The following is a 6436-nucleotide window of genomic DNA, read 5'->3' as shown; positions in this document are numbered from 1 at the left end:
CAGGTGCCATGCCATGCTGCACCATGCTGGTCCTGCCACGCCAAGCTGCCCCTTGACACAGGTGCCATGCCATGCTGCACCATGCTGGTCCTGCCACACCAAGCTGCCCCCTCACACAGGTTCCATACCATGCTGCACCATGCTGGTCCTGCCACACCAAGCTGCCCCCTGACAGAGGTGCCATGCCATGCTGCACCATGCTGGTCCTGCCACGCCAAGCTGCCCCCTGACACAGGTGCCATGCCATGCTGCACCATGCTGGTCCTGCCATGCCAAGCTGCCCCCTGACAGAGGTGCCATGCCATGCTGCACCATGCTGGTCCTGCCATGCCAAGCTGCCCCCTGACAGAGGTGTCATGCCATGCTGCACCATGCTGGTCCTGCCACACCAAGCTGCCCCCTGACAGAGGTGCCATACCATGCTGCAGCATGCTGGCCCTGCCACGCTGAGCTGCTTGCTCGGCCCCTGGCAGTGAGGAAGTGAAGCCGGTGCGAAGGGGAAGTTGTTGGGAAGCCAGCCCGGAATGGCTGATGGGGAAGGCAGAGCTGGGCTTGGTCACAGATGGTTCCTGTTGGGGAAGGACACGGGTGCAGCTGCCCAGCCTCCCCCCACCCGCCGCATTATCGCTGCCCGGCAGCTGTTCACCTTCCCCCTCGCCATGGTACACGGCTTTGCTGCCACCCCGACCCCGGCCGTCACATGAACGGGCAGGCAGGCAGGGGGCAGGGCGGGCAGGCAGGGGGCAGGACATGCTGCTGATGCTCAGCATCACCCTCCCACCCCAGCTCCTGCACCCACACGTGGGAGTGGGATGCCTCTGCCAGCCCCTGTGAGGCTTGCAGCGTTGGGGTACTGACACCCACCCCCCTGGATGCCCGGGGAACCCCCCAAGCCAGAGGACCACCCCTCCTGTGCCAGGGCAGTGGGCAGAATTAGCCAAGGTAAGGCTGAGACGGTGGAGGGAGGAAGGCGATGGGTGGCCATGGCTGTGCCATATGCCATGTGGTGGCAAAGGTGACTCACCCCAATGTCAGACTTGCCCCAGACCATGGGCAGGTGCTCCCTGAGGGTGGCACATGGCTGATGCCCATTGGTGAATCCTCATGGGGACTGGCCGGAGGGACTGGGGAGAGAGGGCATGGCCAAGCTTATGGCGCCAGCACCATGGGGCATGATGGGCTCATTATCACAGGGACCTGTTTAGAGCCTGCTCTGCAATTATCTCTCCATAACAAGTCCAAAATGAGTTCCAGAATTATTAGATTTCATGTACAGGGATTCAACCCTCTGCTCCTTGGGTTTTTTGGCTCATTCTGGGTGTCAGCAGCTCTCATGCAGCTTGGGTGTGTGCTCCCCTGCTTGCCCCCTGGCAGCAGCTGCATCCTGCCTGAAGCAGGTTTTGTGCTACCAGGGTCAGGATCCGAGCCCACAGGCCCAGGATCCAACTGCACGGGCTCAGAATCCAACCCCACGGGCTCAGGATCCAACCCTGTGGGCCCTCCAGATGCTGCAGTGTGGCAGTATCAAGACTCTGTGGGGCTGGGCATCTCATGGCCCTGTGCTGGAGCATCCCCTGGCACCAGCACAGTGTGCACAGACCAAGGGGTACCCCGCAGGCCAACCTTGGTTGAGGGGCTGCAGCAGCTCTGGGGGAACCTGGGGGGTTCCTGCTGGGCCTGTGCCCAGCACGGGCAGGAAAGTGGCTGCCGGTTGAGTCACCGGCGTTTGTCTGCCCCGAGTGAACAATGCTGGCCCTCTGCCTCGCTTCCCCTCACACCCCCTCTGCACACCAGCGCTCTGCTCCAGCTGCAGCCCCCTGCCCCGCTGCCCCACTGCCCCACTGCCCCACTGCCCCACTGCCTGCTCCTGGCACCCACCCTCTGGCTGAGGATGTGGCAAGGACAGGCTTGAGGGGATGATCTGGGGTGGACCCTGAGTGCTGGCTGCACCCTTCGTTCCATGCCAGCCCCTGCTCCCACACCTCCCATCTGCAGCAACATGTGGCACATCCCAGGTGAGGGGCACACACCGACAAGGTGCCAGGGGACTGGGCAGGGGCAGTGCGGGGACTGGGCAGGGGCAGTGCAGGCACTGGTGACCAGGAAGTTACAAGGACAGGTGTGAGGACACGATTTGGGGTGCACCCTGTGGGCTGCACCCATCATACCACAGCAGTCCACGCTCCCACACCTCCCACCCACAGCAACGTTCGGTGCATCCCAGGATAGAGGCATGCTCTGATAAGGTGCCAGGGACCGGGCAGGGGCAGTGCTGGCACCAGCAACTGGAAAGCTGCAAGGACAAGTGTGAGGACACGATTTGGGTGCACCCTGTGGGCTGCACCCATCATACCACAGCAGTCCACGCTCCCACACCTCCCACCCGCAGCAACGTTCGGTGCATCCCAGGATAGGGGCACGCACTGATAAGGTGCCAGGGCCCGGGCGGGCACAGGGCGGGCGCCGGTGCCCGGAATGCTGCAGGGAGAGGAGCGGTGCAGATTGCTGCGGGCTGGCCCAGCCGCCGGTTGGGAGCTTGGCAGCAGAAGCGTTTGTTTTGTTGGTGGAATATCTCTGCGAGCTTCCTGATTTCCTGGCGGCCGGCGCGGCAGCGATAGGGCTGGCGAGGCCGTTGCCCGCCCCGCGCTCCGGCTTGGGAGCGCCGAGCTCTTATCTCGGATGCGCAGCGGGCAGGGAAGAGGTGGAGAAAGGGAAATGAAATACAACAGAAGTGGCACATTTTTTGCTCTTGATAACAAGCCGTGCTTTTAGCCTGGGAACTTGGAAATGATGCAGGTGTCCAGAGACGGCCACAACGCGTGCCCCCCTCCGGCCGCCACGCCGCAGCTGGACCTCGTAATGAATCCCAGACCTCCTCCCTGTCGGGTTGCAGCTCCCCGTGGATCAGCACTGACCTCTGCCTGGCCAGAGCCTGGTGCGGGGGAATTCTGGCCCCTGGAGAGGTTCTGGAAGCCGCCCCCAGGTTTTGCTCCGGGGCTGAGCTGTGTGCTGGAGCAAAGGGAGGCTCTGCTGGCTCCCATTGATTTTCTGCAGGGATGTGAGGTGTTGGGAGTGCAACGTGAGCTAATTAAATTCCCATCGTCAGAGCCCTGTGTTGGCAGCTGCAGCTGGTGGGATAAGAAAGGCTGGAAAGCAGCTGAGTACCATGATTTGGGAGTGAGATGGGGAGTGTGAACCCACTGTTAGCCCCCCTGGGGCTATCTACTTGGGTGGCCATGGTTCCATGGTGTATTTGAGAGCTACTCTCATCTCCCCAGACCTTGGCGTTCTGGCTTCAGTCAGCAACAATGCGACCAGCAGGACAAGCGCAGGGATTGCACTCCTGTACTGGGCACTGGTGAGGCTACACCTCCAACACTGGATTCAGTTTTGAGCCACTCACTTCAGGAAGGACACTGAAGTGCTGGAGTGAGTCCAGAGAAAGGCAGTGAAGCTGGTGAAGGGTCTAGCACACAGGTTTTGTGATGAGCAGCTGAGGGAACTGGGGTTGTTGAGTCTGGAGAAAAGGAGGCTGAGGAGAGTCCTTCTGGCTCTCTACAACTCTCTGAAAGGAGGCTGCATCCAGATGGAAGTTGGTCTCCTCTCCCAGGGAACAGCAATGGGACGAGAGAAAAATAGCCTCAAGTTGCCCCAGAGGAGGTTTAGATTGGACATGAGGAACAATTTCCTCCCCCTGAGGTTTGTCAAGGCCTGGACCAGGCTGCCCAGGGATAGGATGGGATAGAATAGAATAGAATAGAATAGAATAGAATAGAATAGAATAGAATAGAATAGAATAGACCAGACCAGGTTGGAAGAGACATGGTAGAGTCACCACACCTGAAGGGTTTTCAAAGCTGTGTAGATGTGGTGCTAAGGGACATGGTTTAGTGGTGACCTGGCAGTGCTGGGTTAAGGGTTGGACTTGATGATCTTAACGGTCTCTTCTAATCAAAAGCACTCTGTGATTCTAAATTGCATGAAGGTCTGACACATCCCAGGCAGTGTTAGGGACCAGGCTTTGAGAAGCACTCATGGAGGCTCAGTACCACCATTCCCCTTGGCCAGTCCTGCCAAGGGCAGCAGTGCCAGGGAGAAGGAAGCTCCCCCAGTGAGGGATCAGTGCATTGGGTGACTCTCCCAGTGTGCTGTGCTCACCAGGGCAGCTTGGGTGATTTTGCTTGGCACCTCACACCCAATTCCTGCTTGCAAGGGATGAGGCTGGCAGGACTTTCCTCCAGTGCTGCCACCAGGTGCTGCTTCTGTGGGGTGCCAGCAGCCTCTCCATGCACCCCACAGCACCAGCTCCCAGAGCCAGGGCAGCACATGGCCATTTCCACATGGAATTTAAAACTTTGCTGATTCCTTGTAGCAAAGAAAAGCTGGAAAAGCTGGAAACTTGTCCCCCAACAGCCCCCCAGCCTTAAAGCACCCAGAGGAATGGTACCACATCCCAATGCCTCCCAGTGTTTGAGCCAAGCCGGTGATTTTCAGAGCCTGTGGTGCAGGGTGAGGCTGATAAGCAGCAGGGAGCAGTTCCCCTCTGAACGCCACGAAGCAGGAACGAATCTGTCAGCCAGGAGAACAGGATTTCTTCTTTGTCTTTTAATGGAAAATGTGGTGTTTTGTTGGGTTTTTTTCCTCTTTTCTTAATGGAAGTTGTGGGAAAGCCACAAAACCCCTGGGTCCGCTTCTCGGTGGCAATGGACCTGGCCGAGGTCTGCTCCTACCAGCTCTCAGCAGAGGGGTCAGGGTGGCTCTGGGGTAGATGGCCTTGAGTCTAGGGACCCCCATGAGTGGGCACAGAGGGAAGGCAGGCTTCAACACCCCCACCCCCCTTTCTTCAGAGAGGCTGGAGAGCAGCACTTCCTGCCAAGCAGATGTCCCTGTGGCGGATGCAGCTGCGGCGGGCGATAGCCGCGGGCGGGCGAGCCGTGGCCCCGGCCCCTGGCTCCTCACCAGCCTCTTATCTTCCTCCTGCATTCCCCTGCGAGCTAACGCGCAGGGAAAGCCAGTGCCAGCCTTTGCCACAAGCAAATGCCAAGGGATGAGCTTGGGGCATCCAGGCTGGATCCCCGTGTTTGGTCTAGGCTGGATTTAGGAGCTGAGATTCAGGACACCACCTCCATGGGCACAGCCAGGGCAATGGGGCCATCCGTGGTCATGCTGACCCTTCCCAGGCTGGCATGTCCCTTTGCCAAGCATGCCGTCCCCACGGGGGTGCTCCAAGCAAACTGGTCCCTGTGCAACATGGAGATGCCACCAGCAGCATGGTGCTTTCATCACTGCAGCTGCTCAGGAACACCTGTCCCCAGGCTCTGCTTAGCATGGTGCCAGGCTGGCACCACTGGCACTAGAGAGGACCACAGAGAGGCACCCAGGGATGTTCTGCTTCCCGAGGGGGAGCAGACAGAAATTGAGAAACCCAGATGGACGGACAGGGGGCGACACAGGAAACCTGTGGCATGGCTCAGTGCCTTTGCCCCCAGACAAGCCTCCTTTGAGAACCAAACCATGGCAGGACCCCCAGCGCAGCGTGGCAGAGGGGATGTGGGCACCCACCTGCCTGGGGTGGGGGCAGTCTGCAAGGGTCCTGGCTGAAGCAGGTCTAGGGAAGGGCAATGAAGAGAAGTGAAGGTCCAGAGCACGTGTCTTGAGGAGCAGCTGGAGGAACTGGGGCTGTTGAGCCTGGGGAAAAGGAGGCTGAGGGGAGACCTTCTGGCTCCCTACACCTCTTGATAGGAGGTTGGAGCCATGTGGGAATCAGTCCCTTCTCCTAAAGAACAAGCCATAGGACAAGAAGAAATGGCCTCAAGTTGCACCAGGGGTGGTTTAGTTTGGATATCAGGGGAAAATATCTGTACTGAAAGAATGGTCAGGCATTAGAACAGGTTGCCCAGGGCAGTGGTGGAGTCCCCATCCCTGGAGGGGTTCAGAAAATGTGTAGACATGGTGCTGAGGGACATGGTTCAGTGGGCATGGTGGTGTTGGTTTGACAGTTGGACCTGATGATCCTTAATGGTTCCATGGTTCTATATGCCAGTGAGGGGGTGACCCAGGGCTCTGTGGGGGGAGATAACCCAGGACTTTGGACTTTCACACCCATGGGGTGTGAAAACGGACCCCAAGGTTGTGATGGCTGCAAAGGCATGAGTAGGGCATGGGGCTGAGTCTAGTCTGGTGGCAGCATGGACTGGTGGCACCCACTGCATTGCCCCCAGCCCACGTGCATGGTCCTGATAGAGGGTGGGGGTCATGTGCATGGGAAGATAGGGGGCCTGGATGGTACATGGTGGCGACCATTTCCTGCCAGGGTTGGTGCCAGTTGCCCTCATCTGCCCTCAGTGAGCACTTTATCTGCTGGCACATGCCATGCCAGGCCCCATGGCTCCTCTTCTCACCTAGGCCATGCATTGGAGACCTCCTTTGCATGGGG

The sequence above is a fragment of the Dryobates pubescens genome, chromosome 19 (assembly GCF_014839835.1).
Source record: "Dryobates pubescens isolate bDryPub1 chromosome 19, bDryPub1.pri, whole genome shotgun sequence".
Classification (NCBI taxonomy): Eukaryota; Metazoa; Chordata; class Aves; order Piciformes; family Picidae; genus Dryobates; species Dryobates pubescens.
The sequence above is the reverse complement of the archived record's forward strand: the minus strand, read 5'-3'. Positions refer to the sequence as shown.